This window comes from Coenobita brevimanus, chromosome 38 (genome assembly GCF_032717465.1).
Source record: "Coenobita brevimanus isolate Jiangsu-jjx chromosome 38, ASM3271746v2, whole genome shotgun sequence".
Lineage (NCBI taxonomy): Eukaryota > Metazoa > Arthropoda > Malacostraca > Decapoda > Coenobitidae > Coenobita > Coenobita brevimanus.
The window spans coordinates 41,333,389-41,355,380 of record NC_136991.1 but is presented as its reverse complement, the minus strand read 5'-3'; positions in this window follow the sequence as shown (position 1 = coordinate 41,355,380).

Below are 21,992 nucleotides of genomic sequence, written 5' to 3'. Positions count from 1 at the left end.
TCTCGTACATGCCAGCCACTTTCATACACCCAGACCACCGATACACACCCTCATACACCAAAACCACCTTCATACACCCAAGCCAGATTTACACACCCAAGCCACCCTTCTCCGGTCGAGCCACTCTCCGACACCTTCATATACCAAGCCACCCTCCTAAGCCCATTACTACTGTCAGTTATTCACAGTCTCATGCACTCACCTTAATGCAGTTACAATCAGTCATGCACTTTCATGTATTGACATTTTCACCCACGCTCCTATATATACACTTTAATGTTCTCATCCTTTCATACACCCGCTGTCAACCATCACTCACTCTCAAGCACCAATTTTCATACACCCACTCACTTATGCAGCCGCTGTCACACACCCAACCTCATACACCCACTTATAGTCCCACTCATATATACGCATTCATACACCCACTGTCATACACCCACTCTCATGCACCCACTCTTATACACCCTCTCATACACCCAATCACATACACCCACTCTTACACCGTTTCTCATACACCCACTTTCAAACCTCCACTCTCTTCTACATCCACTCTCATATACCCACTCTCAAACCTCCACTCACTTATACACCCACTAATACACCCACACCCTTTTACCCGCATTCTCATACACCCACTCATACATCCACTCTCTTATAAACTCACTCTTTTATACACGTACTCTCATAAATTAACTCTCATACATCCATTCTCATACACTCACTCTGATACACTCTCTCATACACCCTTTCTCATACACCCACTTGACAGCACTCTTACATGCTCTTTCATGCACCTAATATTCATACCCCCGAGCTGTCCTTTTACAGCCTCATATTCGTACATCGCGTCATACACTCACTTTTCCTTTGCACATACTTTCCATCGCTCACTCTTCAACATTCATTTTCTCGCGAACTGTCTGTTGAGCCAGTCCACCCTCGGACACCCACGCCAATTTCATAGTAACCTTGTTGCACTCTATCTCATACATTCACTCATGCACTAACTCCTGTGCACTCACCCATGTTCTTCACATGCATCCACTCTCATGCACTCACTCGTCGACTCATGCTCTTACTCGTCGACTCAAGCTCATGCCCTCACTCATGCTCTCACTCTCATGGACTTTATTTCATACACTCACTCTCATGGAGTTAATTTCATACACTCACTCATATACTTGCTCATGCACCCACTCTCATGAACTCACGCTCGTACACTCACTCATGCACCCACTTTCATGGACTCACTCACACACTCAATCATGCACCCACTCTCATGGACTTGCTCATGTACCTACTCATGCACTCATTCATGCACCCACTCTCATGGACTCACGGCCTTACACTCACTTATGCACTCACTTTCATGAACTCTATCATGGACTCACGCTTATGCACCCACTCTCATGCACTCACTCTCCTCTGTACGCCTACCCTCTCAGTCACCTTCGCCCTGCCTTTCTCCCGCAGACACCTCAGGAAGGAGATACCTGAATAAATACGGGAATCAGGCAGGGAGGGAGAGGAGGAGGGGAAGGGAGAATAATGAGAGAGGAGGGAGACGGAGAAAATGGAAAAGGAAGAGGGGGAGGGAGAGAGGGGGGAGTAAAGAATGGGAGAGGAGGAGAGGGGAGAGAATGGGAGAGGAGTGAGAGGGGAGGGGAGAATTAGAAAGGAGAGAGGAGGAGGGAGAGAATGGGAGAGAAGAGAGTAGGAGGGATAGATTGAGAAAGGAGAAAGAGAGAGGAAGAGAATGGGATAGAAGTGAGGGGGAGGGAGAAAATGAGAGACGAGAGAGAATGGGAGAGGAGAGAGAGGGGAGGGGAGAATTAGAAAGGAGAGAGGAGGAGGGAGAGAATGGGAGAGAAGAAAGTAGGAGGGACAGATTGAGAAAGGAGAAAGGGAGAGGGAGAGAATGGGATAGAAGTGAGGGGGAGGGAGAAAATGAGAGACGAGAGAGAATGAGAGAGGAGGGGGGGGAGAGGGGAAGAAAATGAGAGAGGACGGAGGGGGAGGGAGAGAATGGGAGAGGTGAGAGGGGGAATACAATGAAGTACAAAGAGAAGCAACAGCAACAGACCTATGGATCCTTTCGAGGCTGTTTATTAAAGGATAAGTTATAACTAACGTAACTATTTTATCTGTCAAAGACAAGAATACGAAAGCAGCAAGGCTCCCCCAAGCCACCAAACCCTTCAGGCGAAGCCGACAGGAAATAGTAAGCAGGAACTCCATGCAGCATAGAAAAACTGTCATGGGCATTTCATAAGAAAGGATAAAAAGAATCCATATTCTGTAACCTACATGAGAAACATATCATCTTAAGAAACACGTTATTGATGTTCTATGGTTACTGGTACAACCTCCATGTTAGCCTTTGCAAGAATTTTTAATAAATGTATTATTCAGAGTGAACATGCTTAGTTGGGGATTAAAAGACAAATACTTATCCAGGCAGTAACTTGTTCCGTATACTTACAACCCTCTTGAAGAACTGCTTAGCTTCATGTGAGTAGTAATGCTTGCCAGTGATTTTATGTCCACTGCTTCTAGTATCATTTGGCTGTTCTACTGTGAAGTGCTTTATGACAGGTGTATTGTCATGCCCTCTGAAGATTTTGTATACATTAATTAAATTCTCCTAGTGCTTCGTAATGTAAATAATTGCACCTCTTCTAATCGTTCCTCATACGGTTTATTTCAGAATCTAGGTATCATTTTTGTCACCCATCATTGCATTCTCTCAAGTTTCTTCATGACTTTTTTATAATACAGTGGCCAGAACTGGATGCAGTACTCCATGTGTGGGAGTGCTAAGGAATGATACAAAATGAGGACGATATTTTCGGATATATATTTGCAAGCTGTACCTATAAACCCGGTCATTTTCCTGTTTTTTTTTAGCAGTACACTGTTGGCATAGTTTCAGATAATTTGTTATAATATCTCCTAAGTCTGTTTCATGGTTTACACTATCAAGTTGAATGTTATTCATGTTAAAACTGGCCTTTACATTTTTACATCCAGTGTTTAGCACTTTTCATTTATTAATAAATAAGACCATTTGCCATCTTTTGACCCAGTTAAGCAGTCGATCAAGATCTCTATGAACTGCCTGCCGCCGCAGTGCCGTGTCTGCTTTTTTACAAATATTAGTAGCATCAGCAAATTTAGAACTATTACAAAATAATCCTTCCATCGGACAGACCAAACACATACCCCCCACCTCCCTGCACATCTAACCAAACGCATAATGGCGCTCCCCCCTTCTCCCCCCGTATGAGGCAAAGCCATTAAGACATAAAACATTCAGTAGCTTATCCATGGTAATGAAGTTATGAGCAGATTTGATGGAATTATATCTCGTGCTTTTTTTCATTTAGGCGGCAATGTTTTTATGATTACATAATAGGTACAGTCATCAAGCTTCATACATAATTAGATATTCAAATAATCATGTATCATGTACAGTTTGTGCCTCCTTGATGTAATAGTTGCAATGTTTTAATAGAGAAAGGCATGAAATTAGTGTTACATATTTTTGCAATTTCATAACATTATATAATCTCATGGCATTCAAACTACCAAAAGACACCAGGAGGCATAGTAACACATATTCCTGGAGAGTTTGAAGCCTGTCCCTGTATTAGTTTCTGAGTCCGAGCTCGGACACGAAAAAATATTTTTTTCAATTTTCAGTCATTAAAGAAAACTACTTAAGACATCATTCTGTCTAGTGAAAGGCATCAGTTCGCTGTAAGACACGTAACTGTGTTAAATATCATGACTACAGTGAATATTTTCTGAGTTCTGTTCCGGAAATGAAATCTCTATGCCCAGCCAGCCGCCCTGCCGTCCAGTTCTACGGACGGACACCTATTGATCTCAGTGATAACAACACCCTCCTCCAGCCTTCATGTGGAGGATAAAAAAGAATAAGGCCTAGCAGTGAACCTTTTGGCACTCCACTTGTAATGCCTCTGATTCTTCTCCGTTTATTAGAGCTCCTTGCGTTCGTCCAGTGAGCCAATTATTGACCCACCCAGGCACATTGCCATTGAAACCATGCACCTTTAGCTTCTGAAGGAGTCTTTTATGTGGAACTTTGTCAAAAGCCTTTTGGATATCGCGATAAGCAGAATCAACAGATTTAGTCTTGTTGTACTGTCGGCTCTAGTCGTATTACCACCTTCCACCCCACTCTCGCTCATGTGGCAATGGCTCACTACTCGTGTGGGTAGGAGACAGACAGCAGAGATTTTTCTTTTGTTTGATACAGTAAATCATCATATTAACATGCGGTTGAATGATCCACAGAGGATATAATATTATATGGAATCTCTGTGAGGGTATGTGGTGATTTCAGTATGTAATATTGCCTTTAAGAAGAAATTGGTGGCAGAGTGGAAGAAGCAGGGCGATGGAGTGGATGAGGTACCGCAAGGGAGAGAGGGTAGGGGAGAAAGTCCAGAGAACAGGAAGGAGGAGGTGGTGAAGCACTAAAGCACCGTGAGTGGGAGAGGAAAGGAGGAGGGGAAAGGGGATGAAGCTGTCCCACCTTTCAGCTGGGTTGTTATGGGTAATAGTGATGTTATTCCATCTCCCTTCGGTCGTTGTCTTACATGCCTCCAGGGAGAGAAGAATAGGAACTTATGGGGACATCCAGGCCCTAAAATTTCGAAAGTCCTCAGTAGTCATAAACTAATGGATGTTGGTATCCTTCCAGTTCATAAGTTGTTTTGCTGCTTCATTCTCACTTAGGCATTCCCATTCTCCCGACTTCTCTCCATTCTCCCTTCCCATACTGCATGCAACATCACATACCCTCACAGAGATTCCATATAAAATTATGTCCTCTGTGGATCATTCAACGGCATGTTAATATGTCGATTTACTGTATCAGAATATAAGAAAAATCTCTACTGTCTGCCTCCTACCAACACAAGTAGTCTGCCGTTGCCACATGAGCGAGAGCGGCGTGGCAGGGAGTAACACGATTCCTGGAGCCGATGGCACATGTTATATATATCATTGAAAAAGTCCAACAGATTCGTCAGGCATGAGCGATTATTATGAACACTGTGTTGGATAACTTTGGTGAGATTATTGTTTCTAAGTGTTTCACAAACTTGCGCCTAATAACAGTTTCAAGCAACTTACAAACCAATGATGTTAAACGGGCAGTAGTTCTTTGGTTGTGCGTTGTTTCCCATGTTGAATATCAGGGTTATGTTTGCAAGCATCCACTCTTGTGGAACCTTTCTGCTCCTTAGCGATATGTTAAAAAGTTTAGATAAATATTTTGATATTCTCTCCGAAAAGGAGAGTATGTTTTCACACCTGTTTGTTTGTTTGTTTGTCTGTCTGTTAGCAGGATTACTCAAAACTAAAAGAGAGATTTAGACCAAATTTGGTGGCTGAATAGCCCGTGTCCCAGGGAACAATCGATTAACCAATCCGGCTTGTATTATACCTGTAGATTCTGAATCCGGATAACATATTTTTGTGAAACCTTAATCAGTGATGACAAAACCAAACCCATTATGAAGAGTGATATGAAAATTACGTTGCCCTTGTCGGAGAGATACACTCCACTAAGTGTCCCTCTAGTTCATTCTGTAGTTCCTTTAATATGCTTGGAGATATTTTGCCCAGCCTTAGCATTTTATTCTCCTTCAGTATACCGACTGCAAGTTGTACACCACTTTTGCTAACTAATATCGCTGATTATGTTACCTTCATCTGTAGGAACATGGGAAATTGCAGAAATCTTATGTGTATTTAATATTATAAATACTGACCCAAAGAAAGTATTAAGAATTCTCGCCATCTTAGTCTCATCCTCAGTAACCTTTCTGTTTTCTGTGATTAGGGGACCGATTGTTGGAGTTAATACCATTCTGCTTCTGATGTAACTGAAAAATTCTTTGAGATTTGATATACTGATACTGGCAATATGTACCTGAAGTATTCTTTCTGGGGGGTGCTTTCTGTCCAGGAGCATCAAATTTGTTTTTTATCGCTTTGATTCCTAGTGTCCTTATAATTTTTGTGTGCAAGATTTTTTTTTTCTTGCAAACAGACTGTTTGATATTAGAGTTCCATCATTTGGGTTTAGAATTTTTGGCAGGCCTTTTGTTGTGCATTGGAATACTTAATTTGATTGCATTGTTGAGATTTTTGTTAAACATTTCCACGCATCATTGATAACTTACGTTTTGAAAACAGGATGCCAGTCACTGGCACATACAAATGCCTTTAATTTATTAAAATTAGCCGTTTTATAGATGGGCACTTCCTCATAACTGGTCTTGATATTGACCACTGAATTTGTGAGGAGTAGACTGTAGCACCAGTCGAGCAGGGCAGTACTCCCGAGGTGGATGGAAAGCTGATGACAGGGAGTGCTGGAGCTCCCGTTTCATCAGCCCTCAGGACTAGTTCCTGACCATCCCCCTTTGCTGAACTTTTTCAGTGTCTCAGTTACACAGAGAGTAGGCCAGCATGCTCTCCAGTATAAATTTCTCTAACTGTCTACACCAAACTACATGCACAGTACACACTACACTTCCCTTTCCAAATTGTAAAAAATTATGGCGTCTCTTCACCAAGCCTCGGAGTCCCCAGGAGGGGGGGGACCATAAATGCCCCCACCATCTGCCCCTCTCCCGATGACGACTCGAAGTGCCTGGAACCACTGTCTGACTCACTTCTTCTTCATTTCTGCAACATTTGCGGCCTTTCCTCTAACTTTTGCTCTGTTGAGCACCACCTCTCCTCCTCTAAACCTCACCTTCTTTTTCTAACTGAGACTCAGCTGTCTGAGGCAACTGACAGCAAACCCTTTTCTGTATCCTCCTACTTTCTCTATACTCATTTAAAAGCCAAAGGTGGCTGTTGTGTATATATACGCAACCACTTATCTTGCTCTCGTGTTCCTGAACTCGATTCTTCTGTACACTCTGGCTTCGGCTTTCCTGTCATTCTCTGACTAAATATATCTGTGCTGTTTACTTATCCCCTAATTCTACTGACTATCAAAAATTCTTCGACTATCTTACTTCTGCGATGGAACATATTCTATCCATTTCTCCTTTCTCAGAATTTCCATTCTAGGAGATTTCAATGTTCACCACCACCTTTGGCTCTCCTCTCCTTTCACTGATCCACCTGGTGAACAATCCTACATCTTTTCTATCCTTAATAACCTAGAGCAGCTTGTACAGCACCCTACCCGTATCCCTGACCGCCTTGGAGAGAGCTCCAACATACTTGACCTCTTCCTCACAACTAATCCTTCTGCTTACTCTGTTAATCTTTTCTCTCCGTTGGGCTCCTGTGATCACAACCTTATCACCTTAACCTGTCCTATCACTCCAGTACGGCCTGTGGACCCTCCAGGGAAACGTCGTCTGTGGCATTTTGGAGCCGCGGACTGGGAGGCCCTCAGCCAGTGCTTCTTTGATTTTCCCTGGAATGATTATTGCTCCCATGGCAGTGAACCATCTGAGTGTGCCTTGGGCATTATGGAGGTTATTCTCTCAGGCATGGAAGCATACATTTCTTTCTCATATCCTTTGACTAACGCAAGAAAGCCTTGGTTTAATCACGCTTGTTCTAATGCTGTCCTCAACAAGGAGAGGGCCTACAAAAGGTATTGGAGCCAACCCCCCCCTGAATCACATCATCTTTACTTTTCTGCCCGGAATCGTGCTAAGTCTGTTCTTCGCTCTGCTAAAAATAATTTCATCCGAACTAAATGCTCTCAACTCTCCAACTCGAATTCTTCCCGGTCCTTCTGGCACCTTGCCAAAAACCTTTCTAACAACTTTACCTCATCATCCTTCCCTCCTCTTTTCTACTCTGATGGTTTTGTAGCTATTTCTTCTACCGATAAAGCAGATCTCTTCGCACAGACTTTCTCCTACAATTCCACCTTAGACGATTCCGGTGCTGTTCCTCCATCACTTCCCCCCTCTGACTTCCTCATGGATGACATTAAAATTTCTTCAGCTGATGTATTTTCTGCCATCACTGGCCTCAGTACTAACAAGGCATATGGGCCTGATGGGGTCCCTCCTGTTGTTCTCAAGAACTGTGCTTCTGTGCTTACACCCTGCCTAGGTAAACTCTTTCGCCTTTGTCTGTCAACTTGTACCTTCCCTTCTTGCTGGAAGTTTGCTCTCATTCAGCCAGTCCCAAAGCAGGGTGACCACTCCCAACACTCCAACTATCGTCCAATTGCTTTAACGTCCTGTATTTCAAAAGTTTTCGAGTCAATTCTCAATAGAAAAATTTTAAGGCATCTTTCCTATCTCAACCTTCTTTCCGATCGTCAGTACGGGTTCCGTCAGGGACGCTCCACTGGCGATCTTCTCACCTACGTTTCAGACACCTGGTCATCCTCCTTTCGGGACTTTCGCGAAAGCTTTGCCATTGCACTTGACATCTCAAAGGCTTTCGATCGAGTCTGGCATAAATCTTTAATTTCCAAACTGCCTTCCTACGGTTTCTATCCTTCTATCTGTGCCTTCATCGCTAGCTTCCTTTCTAGTCGTTCTATAGCCACTGATGTAGACGGTCATCGTTCTTCTCCTAGATCTATCAACAGTGGTGTTCCTCAGGGCTCTGTCCTATCACCAACTCTCTTCCTTTTATTCATCAATGATCTTCTAAGCTGTACATCTAACCCTATCCACTCATTCGCTGATGACTCCACCCTTCACCTTTCCATTCGGCTCCTGCAACGCCCATCTCAACAGTTACTTCAACAAACAAGGGATGAGGCTATGGCACACCTAATGTCTGACGTGGCTCGTATCTCTGACTGGGGTAAAAATAATGTGGTTGTTTTTAATGCATCTAAGACTCAGTTCTTACACCTATCAACCCGACAAAATCTTCCACAGGTATACCCACTAATGTTTAATAATATTCAGCTTAATCCTGCATCATCCTTGAACATGCTTGGGGTTTCATTTACTCGGGACTTATCTTGGAAAGATCATATTACATCTCTTGTAAAATCTGCTTCCAAGAGATTGGGTGTGCTTAGCCGACTCCGCTCTTTCTTTACCCCTGCACAATTGTTGACTCTATACAGGGGTTTTATCCGCCCCTGTGTGGAGTACAACTCTCATGTGTGGGGAGGCTCCCCACATACAGCTCCTCTCAATAGGGTGGCTTTTCGTCTCACTAACTCTCCTCCTCTTACTGACTCCCTTCAACCTCTGTCCCTTCGCCGCACTGTTGCATCTTTATCTCTTTTTATCGCTACTTTAATGGTTATTGCTCCTCTGAACTGTCTGCTTGTATTCCTCCACCTCTACGACGGGCGCCTAGCACCCGTCTGGCAGCAAACTCTCATCCCTTTTCTGTCCAACTCTCTAATGCAAGAGTTAACCGTTACTCCCAGTCTTTCATTTATGCTACAGGTCAACTCTGGAACTGTCTCCCTCTGTCTGTATTTCCTGCTGCCTATGATCTCCAGTCTTTCAAACGCAGTGTGTCCAGGCATCTCAAAATGATCGGATCTTGAATTTGGCTCTCTGTTGTATTTTGTTTTTCTCTTGGAGGGAACTGTTACTGCGGGCTCATGGCCTTTGGTTCCTTCTTCCTCGCATAAAAGAAAAAAAAAATGCAATTATTGTTTACTAAATTCTTCACCTACAATAATGTTACAGAATTTTTGATGTGTCAATGACAGTATCTAAGATGTTAACTCTGCATCTTGGAAAACGTATAAACTGATACAATGATTTTTTTCTGCAAGTCTGTATATATGTCTTACCCTGTGTGTGGGGATAGGCCTTCTCATTTCTGAACTGGCAAATTAAATCAAATATTGCAGTGCACTGCATACAAGAGATTTCGGCGATCTGATTGTAGAAATATTTATTGATGTTCAGTGACTGGATGCGTGGTAAATTAAATCAAATTTGGGTTTTTGATAAAATTTTATTGTAAGATGAAGAAATATACTGTCGATGTTTTCAATCGACGGCTTGGTACATATGACTGCACGGAATCCTGCTTTAACATACAGCAAAACACTGCCCCCTGCTGTATCCTTCCTTTCACTTCTGAAAATGTGAAAGCCTGGTAAATTAAACTCCTCTAGGAAATCTCTTTGCTCAGTATTTAGCCACGATTTTGGTATACCAATCACATCACAGTCTTCAGTATAGACATGAGCCTCTAAACCAGAAAATTTATTACACAGACCTGTGCGCATTGACAAGAAGAGCTTTAATGTATTTTCGTTTCTGATGTGGGAAGCTTACATTACCAATAGTTTTATCAGGCTGTATGATATCTACATTGGCTGGAGCATTCACTTTCCATGATGATCGTTTATTCTAAAAAAAAAAAAAAAAAAAAAAAAGTACTGCGTCAGTAAGAAAACGACAGAGACGGGCGGAATCAATGCCATTCGATAGAAAATAATGATAGTTGCTCATAGAAGTGGTTCCATGTGCCAATGAACTCCACACCTTCCTGTAAGCAAAGTGATTTCACTTGGCTATTTATACCGAAAGAATCACTGAGAAAAGTCATTTCCTTCATCGATCCTTAGGAGTATGACTGAAATTAAAGTGTTAGCTTTCTCTTTGTGGCGCCGGTTCAACCTGCTCCTCTGATCGGGTTCGTACGACATCATTGGTACCTGTATGAATAATAACAAGGCTATTAGTTGTTGCGTTCTCAAAAACGGCATATACGGTTTCCGTTGCGTCATATACTCCTGCAGCTTGAATACAATGGCGCTTTCGTATAGAGGTTGCCATGCCGCAAAATTCCACTAACTGACCACGGATGATGAAGAGGAGAGGAGAGAAGGGGAGGGATTGACTGGGAGAGGAGGAGGGGGAGGGAGAGAATGAGAGAAAAGAAGTGGGAGGGAAAGATTGAGAGAATGAGGAGGAAGGGTGCGAGGAAGGCTAGGAGAGAATAGGAAATGTGGAGGGGGGGGAGGGAGGAGGAGAAGAAAAGAACAGGGAAGGAGAAGGAATAAGAACAGACATGGTGAGGGAGGGCAGAACGATGAGAAAGAGCATAGCAAAAGAAGGCGGCTACGAAAAGAGGGGGAATATTAGGAACAGGAAAAGAGGAGGGGTAGCAAAAGAGCAGAAAGAGGAAAAGAAGAGGGACAGAGAGATAAAAAAAAGACAGAAGAAAGACAAAGAGTGAAAGGAAGCGTAGGGGTTATGAAGTAAAGGATGGATAGGTATAGGATAGGAATATGAAGAGGAGTGATGTGCAAAAAGGAGCCATGGAAACTATGGAGGGATAGGAGAGAGGTGGAATGGACGATGCTGGAAAGCAGGCTAGGAAAGGAGGAGGCGTAAGAATAAAGGGCGAGTGTCAAAAGAGATGGCATAGAAGAGAAAGGATAGAACTGAGGGACGGAATTGGAAAAGAGCTGATATGTGAGAAGGGAAGGCATATGAAGAGAGAAAAACGTGAGATAGAAAAGTAGAAAAGGAGGGACAGGAGGAGAAAAGAGACCGTAGGAGAATGGAGGATAGGAGGAAAGAAGGGAGAGCTGGATAGGAAGAGAAGGGAGAGAAGAAGGACAGTTGAAGGCGGGAGGGGAAGTGAGAAGAAATGGTGAGACACGAGAAAATGGAAGAAATGTGGGATGGGAAGAAACGAGGGATAGGAAGAGAGAAGGGGGAAAGAGAGAGAATGGACGGGAGAAGGCGAGGGATCGATAGAGAGAATGGATAGATAGAGAGAAGGGGAAAGAGAGGATGGACAGGAGGAGGCGAGGGATAGGTAGAAAGGAGTGGGAAGGAGATAGGAGAGATAGGAAGACAGATGTAGGTAGTAATGGGGGAGGGAAGTGCGGGGGAGAGGAAGTGGGAAGGAATAGAAAGTGAGAAAGTGTAGAACAACAAGGGATAGGAAGGTTCTGAAGAAAAAGGGGGAATAGGAAAAGAGGAGTGGGAGGAATAGAGGCAGTATGAGAAAAGGAGAAGGGTTAAGAAAAGAGTGAGCGCAGGAAAGGACGATGGATGAGAGCCGCGCTTCAACCGTCACCTTCAATCACCTTCAATCACCTTCCAGCAGACTTGCACAAGGAACGCAGTCTTGAGAGAGAGAGAGAGAGAGAGAGAGAGAGAGAGAGAGAGAGAGAGGGAGATCCAAAATGTAAAACATAATAATTTCAGTGGATACGTTGTAGAGGTTGTTTATAATCTTTTAAGTACGGAATGATACCATCTGACGTTTATGAGAAATTAGAGTATAGCTGCCACAGTTGAGAGGTTAATGTGTGGTATAGATAAAGAGAATTGTATAGCTGTAATATGGTCGAACGCACCATTTGCATGATGTGGCACCGGTAGTAAGTCAGTAGATATGTAGATATTAAAAGTATTTGGAGGGAATATTGCTAGCAACAATTGCAATAACAAAACAGTGCCACTGATTATACAACCATTAAGAAGCTCAACAAAAAGAACTGATGAAAATACTGGGACCACCCAGTGCTGCTAGCTTATTCTCTTTAATTATTATTCGCTCCATTATCACCACAATCACCACCACCTTCCCCTTCTACTTCATCATTATGCTACCATTGCTAACCCTTATGTCCCGTCATGGAGGTGCATTTTCATTGATCACTATATACTGTATATTCAATTGTCCGTTTAAACCCATAGCCGCCAGCCACCCTTTTCTTTTCATCATCACCCACTTCCCCCTCTCTCTCTTCATGTCCGCTTTCAAGTACACGTCATCACCACCAACCCTTTCATTTCTACAGCCACCAATTTCTTCCCCCTTATCCCTCCCCCGTCTGTCTGTCTGTCTGTCTGTCTGTCTGTCTCTCTCTCTCTCTCTCTCTCTCTCAGTCCATCACCGCCTTACCACCCTAGGTGGTAGGGACCATCATCCACTCACTTGATGAAATGCTTCCCACTTTTTCCTTCACCCTTATTCTTCGTCGTCTGTGTCTGCCCTCCTCTTTTCCGACTGTATTTCTTCCATCCTTCCTGTCATTTTATTTCTCTTTTTTCCACATCAGGTGATTCTACGCTGTGACAAACCAAATGGTGTCCTGCAATCCAGGAAATCGTTTACAGTGCTGAGTGGTAACAACAGAATCAAAGCACGTGGTGATGTGGAACGTATTATGGTGGCCCTGTTAACTGGGTGGAGAGACGCAGATGGGGCGTCCATCCGGAAACCAAACCTACAGTCTTTTCCCCATTCCTCGCTCTAACAAACAACAACAAAAAAACAATAGTTCATTACACGGGAGGGACATGCAAAGGCGGTTGTTTGCCTGCAGTTGATAGGTCTGCTCGGCCAGACAGACCAGGCCACTCAACAACAACAACAACCTCGTTCAGTTTCCCTCCTGACGACAGGGTGATTGTAAATGTCGTAAAAGATCGTTTGGCTAATTCTTCGTGCTCTGAATTGCTTCCAACATCGTTGACTTCCAATCCTGTCCTTTCATCTTCTCATAGCCTTGTTTTGCCTACCCCCCCCCCCACACACACACCACATTCTTTTCCTCTTCCCCGCCACCACCACCACCACCACCACCACCATCTGTCCATTCTTCCAGGTCTATTTTTAGCAGTCAGTCAATTAACCTTCCCTCATCCTCACAGCAACCACTTCTCTCTTCGTCATCACCTTCCCTACTTCATCACATCCTTTCTCTCTCCCTTCATCACCGCCTTCAGTACTTCATCATCACCTTTCACTCCCTCTCCCTCTCCCTTCATCCCCACTTTCCCAATTTCATCACCTCCATTCACTCGCCCTTCACCGCATTTCTTACGTCATCAACCACTTTCTCCCTCACCTTTCATCACCACCTTCCGTACTTTTTCATTCCCGTTCTCTCCCTCTCTCTCTTCAGTCCACTTGGTTACTCTCTCTCTCTCTCTCTCTCTCTCTCCTTTCATACCTTTCCTATATCAGTATCCTCTTTCATTCTCCCTTCATCATCACCTTTCCACACATCATCATCCCTCCCACTCTCCCTCTCTTCATCACCATTTTTTTTTTTTTTACTTCATCACCCTCTTTCTGTCCCTCTCCCTTCATCGCTATCTTTTCCCACGCCAACGAAAGTGAGGGGAGATTATGTATTCACCTCTGCTTATCTGTATGTTTGTTGTTCATAATATATATCAAAAATTTCTTATGGGTTTCAGTGGTATTTTGTGGATGCCTGGGTCGTGGGGCAGGGAAGGGTACATAAAAATTTTGTTGGTGACCTGAGTTCGAGTCCCGGTTCAGGGCTGCCTTTTGTTTGATTGTCCGCAAGATATTTTAAAAAGATATTTGTGGGTTTCAATAATTTTTTTACTTGTGGTTATGTGGGTCATGGGTCACGAAAGAGTTGATGAAATGTTAGTGGTGATATTAGTTGTCTGGTATTTGCGTTGACGGAGGTATGTGCTCTCAGAGTGCTGTTTAATTTATAGTTCAGCGTATCCCTTTCTTCCACTTACCCTTCATCATCATCATTGCTTCATCACTTCCTTTCTCCCCCATTCCTTTCATCATCACATTCTCTCCCGTATTACCCCCTTTCCCTCTCGCTTCATCATCACCTCCCTGCCTTATCATCGCCTAACTCTCTCTCTCTCTCTCTCTCTCTCTCTCTCTGCTTCATCATCTTCCCTACGTCATCATCCGCTTTCTCTCCATCTCCCTTCATCTTCTATTTTCCACATCCCCATCCCATCCTGTTCGCTCCCGGAATACGCTTAAGGTGGTCTAAATTCTTTGGATGAGCACTTGGTTAATCTTGTAATTTTTGGATTTTTCTTTTAATCACCAGCACCCCTTCCTGTCCCTTCATCATCCCTTTTCCATATTCTTCCATCATAGCTCTCGCCAAAACCACCACCCGTGCTGTTCTGGCGTCCAAGGCTGTTTTCATTCAGTCAGTGAAATGTGTTCTCATAATCATCACCACCAGCTACCATTACTGTCCACCCATCCTTCCTTCCTTTCCCCTTCTGACCATCCACCCTGCTTGCTTCATCTCTTTCCCATCCTTTCCCATCATCACTAGGACCACCACCGCCCCATTTTTTTTTTCAAGTCCTGTTTTCGTCAATCAATCAATCAACAGTCTCTTCATCACTACAACCATCAACTTTCCTCCCTTTACACCTTTGCCTCCTCTCCCTTCATCACCACTTTCCCTCCCGTTTGCATTACCACCCCATCCCGTTCCCCTCGAGGTGGCTCTATAATTCCTTGGAGAAGCACTCGGCTAATCCTCAGTTTTCTGCACTGCTTGCAACTGCAGTTATCTTCCAGTTTGCATCAGCCCCTCCTCGTCTTTGCTGTCTTACTCTTATAATACTGGCGCACTTGTACCCAGTCAAGCCATTTATTAGTATTGGAAAACTCTTTGTGTATATTTGTTGCCTCGCCCGCTGCTTTCTCTTTTGCTTCTATTTTAGCATCTGGGCGACTTCGTTTATCCGTTTGTTTGTCACTGTGTAGATCTTTAGGGGGAGTGTGTTTGGCTATGTGACTCTCTCTCTCTCTCTCTCTCTCTCTCTCTCTCTCTCTCAGTCCAGTGCCTGTCTTCATCATTAATTCTCCCTGGTAAGGTCGTTTTCTACCCTCCACCCGACAAAGTCAGGGGAGGGTTTTGTTATCACTGAGATCAACAGGTGTCCGTCCGTAGAGTTGGGCGGCAGGACGCCTGGCCGGGCATAGAGATTTCGTTTCCGGGCCAGGACTCAGAAAGTGTTCACTATAGAGTCATATAATTTCACATAGTTATGTGTCTTATAGTGAACTGGTGCCTGTTGATAAGTAGAATGCTGTGACTTATGTATTTTTTTTTTTTTTTTAGTAATGAAAAAGTAAAAAAAAAAAAAATCCAGAGATTTCAATGCAACCTGTGCAAGGAATCTGAAGGACCCAGGTTTTGTGTCCTCAAGGCGTTTTCCTTATGGTAACCTTTAAAAGAAAAGATTGGGGAGGGAGGTGATGGCAGTTATGCGCTTGGGTAGGTGTGCAAGGAGGTGGTGGGTATGTGCTTGGTCAGATGGAGGGTTGCAACAGCGTAGCGTTGCTTATATTTTCAATGTCTTCTGACTACTGGAGGACGATTTTTTCCATCTATGGTTAACTCATCGGCCTATGGATGCCAGCTTTTGTCCAGATTGTATCACCTCTTTCTTGGCAAAGGGAATATATTCATGACGTTCAGAACTAACTAGTTTTTCTCTTGGAGTGTACAGTTTGTGTGATGAAAGGGGAAACGCTTCGCCCTCTTTTCTTACACTGTATGTGCAGAGCTAACGGCCTTTTTCTTAATACTTTTTATCGCGTAGTGGAAGGCAAGTGAAACTTTTTTTGAAGGTCATTTGTGCAACTCTAAATGAGTTGACACATTACAGTACATAATACAGTCAGCAGCGATGTAGTGAAGCCAGGTAGTATGAGACGTATTCTAAATGGCATGGAAGGCTTTGTGTTACCTCTTGCTTGGAGATTGATTTAGTCGGTTTTCCCTTGGCTTTTGGTTTATGTTATATACTGTACACCTCTTTAGAATCAGCATAGTTTATAAGAATAATATATAGGAGGATAGTGAGGTGCGCTGTGCAAAATAAATCGTTATGAAGATGGTGTTGCGAAAGAACCCGAAGTCACTTAGAATGCATCTCTTGTCTTGGTTACTTTCTTTAGAAATCATCCTCATCGTACATTGCATACAAAGGAATAGTAATCTGCCATAATGCTGAAGAAATTGGCTGGTAAAGAAGAGATGTCGGAAGAAAGTTTAGAATCTTACTGCCCCAAGAGATATGTGAAAAGATCAGTAAAGAAGAAAAAAAAAAATTGTTTGGAAGGGCCTTGAATGGAAACCACTCAAAAAACAGGAACTTTTTTTGGTAGGAAGTGAACCACTCAAAATACAAGAACTTTTTTTCTGTAGGAAGTGAATAAAAGGCATGGGTGTGGCGAGAAGTGGGCAAAAAATAATTCGTGGTCGGGATAATTACCTCCGCCAAGGAGGTTGTTTTTACCGGTGTTGGTTTGTTTCTTTGTTTGCCTGTTAGCAGGATTACTCAAGAAGTTATGACCGGATTTTGCTTAAAATTTTTGGGAGGAGTTGGGTATGGCCCAAGGAACAGTCCATTAGATTTTGGTGGTGAACCGGATCATCATCCGGATCCAGGAGTTTTTTTTAACGATTCTCTAACATTGCGGGATAGTGGCAGTTTCGACATTATTGCTTCTAGCTTGATAAATAATGCCAACAATGCTTGCACAAAAATTACAAGATAACATCTCCATAAGATCTACCACACATTCTGTCTTGGCGGAGGTTTGCAGTCTCAGATTGTCTTGTTCTGGTATTCTGTTCCTTCAAAAGCTAGACAATATATTGCTTGAGAGCTAGTCGTTGGAGCCTGTGAACTAATGTTGGTACCATTAACCATGTCGTAATTGGAACAGCTTTACTATTCTGTTCCAGTTAATGCCAGACAGTATTATTCAGCTGAGTGGGTCATACGAGCCTGAAAATGAGAATGATAAAAAAAAAGAAAAAAAAAGCGGAAGACTGCTCTAACTCAAAATGGAAATCAACATATAGACACAACACACAACACATCCGTATATCAAATCCATTAATCCCTTCAGTGTGATGATATCTTGAAAACTGATTTCCCAAATGACAGAAAAGTATAATTTTCTTAGATTCTTTTTAGATGGGAATTACAAACAACCTCCTTCGAACCAGTGCCTAACACGTGATTATCACCCTGACTGGCATCTTCAGAGCACTAGACTACCTGGCATGAGTACAATGGTACCGAATTCAAATCCTGAAAATTTTGCTTGCAACATCCAGGACTCTAAGTTCGCCAATCCACTGCTATACCCACACCAACACCGCTTTCCCTATCCGCTAGTCACTTCACCACGAGCAGGTACTTTGAAATATGTTGTTGCCTTTTAAAACGTTGTTATTCATAGTAGGAATGATTATTCCAAAAGGAGGGGTTAAATATTGCCTTCATTGATCCCTACTAGGGAGCAATTCCTAAGCTGAATCAGATCGTCTGAAAAGATCAAGACTAAAATAAACGACGTCGTTACAGTAAAGGAGTTGTATGAGGACTTGACAAGAAACATACTACCTCTACTTACCACATTACGTAGCATCCACTTAAACTTACATGACACTGCTTACGCAAACTTCTCCCTGCTTGACCATCACACAAGCCTCTTATAATACTTACGGCGCATTCTCTTGGTTTATAAAAGCTCCCAAGCACCTCTTCCTCGCCAGTTATTTTTTTTTTACGTGGCCAGGTAACATTCACTTCTGTGTTTATATACATAAACACACATAAATATACACATACATTTCTTTCAGAAAAAACTTTAGGGTAATATTTAGGGTATATAATCTCTCTCATATGTATATGTATGTGGTTTTTGTATATATGCTTTGCATAAATTTGCATAAATAAGCAGCTTTTAGTGGACATTTTATCATGTTAACTTATTATATATAAATATTATACATGACATAATTTGACTGTATACTAGTATGCCATTATTTCATTTTAGGTCTCTGAAGATTAAATGTGATGTCAAACCGTCTGACAGTACAGATGATCTTTATTTCGGGCCTCATTATATTGTTCCCTCTGGAAGTGAGATTCTCCAAAAATTGTACCCATATCTGTCGTTTCATCACATTTAGTCCAAATTGAAAAATAATTTTTTGAGTTAAAGGCCGGAAAGTTTGCCGCTGCCCTCTGTCCATAAATGTTGACATTATTTTCAAAATTTAATTACGTCGCCCTTAACTTACTCCCTATTCTTCTACCAAATTTTGTTTAAACTGGACCAAAATTGTTAAAGCTGCCTAATTCTCGATCTATTACCTTTGGCTTTTTTGGGGGGAGGGGACAAAGCTACCTTTCTTCCATCCCAGTGGAGAATGAAACCACTCTAGGAAAGAGGAAGAAAAGAAGAAGAAGCGGGAATTTTTGTAGCTTGTTTTTTATGGCGCCGCCAAATATCAAATTGCGTGTCGGCAAAAATATCTCTGCAACGGATAGACATTTTCTTCAGATTTGGTCTGCAGGTAGCTTGTACCTCAGCCAACACCATATTTTGGCGAATATGAAATATTTGCAAAATTCGTGAAATCACGAAAGATCGCGACTTTCTCTCCCTTTTCCCTCGAAGCCTATATTATCATCCATATAGGTATTTATAATATCATAACAAGTTGTGGACAAATTTTCTCCAAACCTTCAGAAAGTAACGACTATGTAGATGTGCAGAGAAGATATAAAGGGTCACTGCTGTATTCAAATTGGCGGACGATTAGCTTTCGGCCCCCAAATGCTAATGTTTTCATGTTTTAGTTGTTTCAGGAGATGTAGTATAGACAAGTTTGAGGATTAAAAAATGATGCTTAATTAAAATCTACACCTCTATGTTTGGGAGTTACGAAGGATTATAGTTGTTTAAGTATATAGGCTCGTCGATGATATCTCCTCATAGAGTGTTTACCGACACTGATTGAGGGTGAGATCCCAGGGGTTCTCTCCTCCGCCTCCCAGTTAATAGATACTCCGTTCCCTTTGCAATGTTGCAGGGGTGGATGCAGCTGTCAGAGGAGTCTTTGTCTTGTTTCCTCCCCCCCCCCCCGTCCTTTTTTATAAATCAAATAAAACACTCGATTGTTACATATTTCTGCTCTTAGAAAAAACACATAATTATTACCCCCTTAGGGTGATCACATGCTTCATTTTTTCCTATATATATATATATATATATATATATATATATATATATATATATATATATATATGAAGTACACCGTAATTACATATATATATACGAGGTGTGACAAAAAAGAAACGAGACTTTGGCTGCTAATGACACAATTCATCAGCCACACAGTAATGAAGTATATCACAGTGTTGCCCAACATCTCAGCACTGTATGAGAAAAGCAGCACTTCAATTAACCTATTATCATTCATTTCACAGGTGATTTTGTAGCTCCTGTCAAGTGCCCTCTGTCACAGAATGAGCCTTGAGCAAAGGATTAATGTCAAGTTCTTGGCTAACTTGTTAAAACTCCTGCAGAAACCCTTGCCATGCTGAAGGATGTGTGGGGACAGAAAACAGTGTCCTGCACACGTGTCTATGAGTGGCACAAGAGGTTCAGGATGGGGAGGGGTGATGCTCCAAAATGTCCCTGACACATCCACATGACGGATCTTTTGGTCCTCGGAGTGCAGTTTGGGCACCAACTTTGCACAAATCTTCTGCATGGCCAAATCTTTCAATAAGATGGACCTCATTGACTCCTTATTTAATCCCTGTTGCTCAGCCATTATTCTGATCGTCAGTCTGCGATCACTCTGCACCAATTCCTTGACATTCTGGATGTTGGCATCATTTCATGTTGTTGAGGGACATCCTGGATTTGGGTCATCCTTCATGTCACCCCGCCCCATCCTGAGCCTCTTGTACCACTCATAGACACATGTACGGGACACTGTTTCCTCTCGGTACACATCCTTCAGCATGGCAAGGGTTTCTGCAGGAGTTTTTCCCATATTAGCCAAGAACCTGATGTTAATCCTTTGCTCAAGGCTCATTCTGTGACAGAGGGCACTTGACAGGAGCTACAAAACCACCTGTGAAAAGAATGATAATAGGTTAATTGAAGTGCTACTTTTCTCATACAGTGCTGAGATGTTGGACAACACTGTGATATACTTCATTACTGTGTGGCTGATGAATTGTGTCATTAGCAGCCAAAGTCTCGTTTTTTTTTTTGTCACACCTCGTGTATATATATATATATATATATATATATGAAGTACACCGTAATTACATATATATATATATATATATATATATATATATATATATATATATATATATATATATATATGAAGTACACCGTAATTACATATATATATATATATATATATATATATATATATATATATATATATATATATATATATATATATATATATATATATATATATATATATATATATATATATTGTATTATTATTATTATTATTATTCACCTTTTATAAAATAAAGCACTGTAGTCCTGTGTTCCTTTTCTTACCATTCTCTCCCTGTCCGTCTGTAGAGACAGCGTGTCTTGCATTACGTGCCGAGGCTTTTAAAACTCTCCACAACTTAACTTTCCCGATTTATTCAGCGCGAGGAAAAGCTTTAGCACTGGCGACGAACAAGCGCCCCGAATACTCCTACACTGACGTCTTTTCTTTTCCACATTTTGAACTTTATTCTTGCTCTGGACATTTGATTTCATTTATTTCAAGAAGAAATAGTTGTTGCAACACAGAGAACATCTGAAATGTGAACCTTGTACACTGCAGGCTGAAGTTGCACCCTTCCTGAAGTCCACTATCCCTCTATCGGGCGATAGGAAGAGAGCTTGGGGTCGTTTTCATTGCCAGGTAGATGAACCACCCAGTTATATCAGTGCCACCGTGCGAAGGCGCCTCCCAACACCATTTTGTTTCGAGAAGAAAGTTTTCACCTGAATGCCAAGAAACATGACACGTATGTTCTCAAACTGCTACGACTTGCTCTCAGCTGAATAAAATCGTTTGGTGGTACTTAACATGAATAATTTACTTTGTTCATTTCACACCATTTTGCCATGTTCAGGGAGGAAGTATACGTATCTATGAATTGGACGGTGGTTGATTATGTGGAAGTGAGGGGTGAGGTATAGAAGCGCTGCCGCTGTTGTGAAAATTCTTATCAAATCAGTACTTTTAATAATAATAACAGAATGGTTCAGACATGTGTTACACGCTTGCAGTGCAACTCTACTGTGTGATATTACAGTTCTAAATGCTTATTGCCTCAATTAATAATTTTTGTGTTTTATCTCCAAAAGTAACTCTTGCGTGACCTTCCAATCTTCGTATCCGATCACTCAGCCCCGCT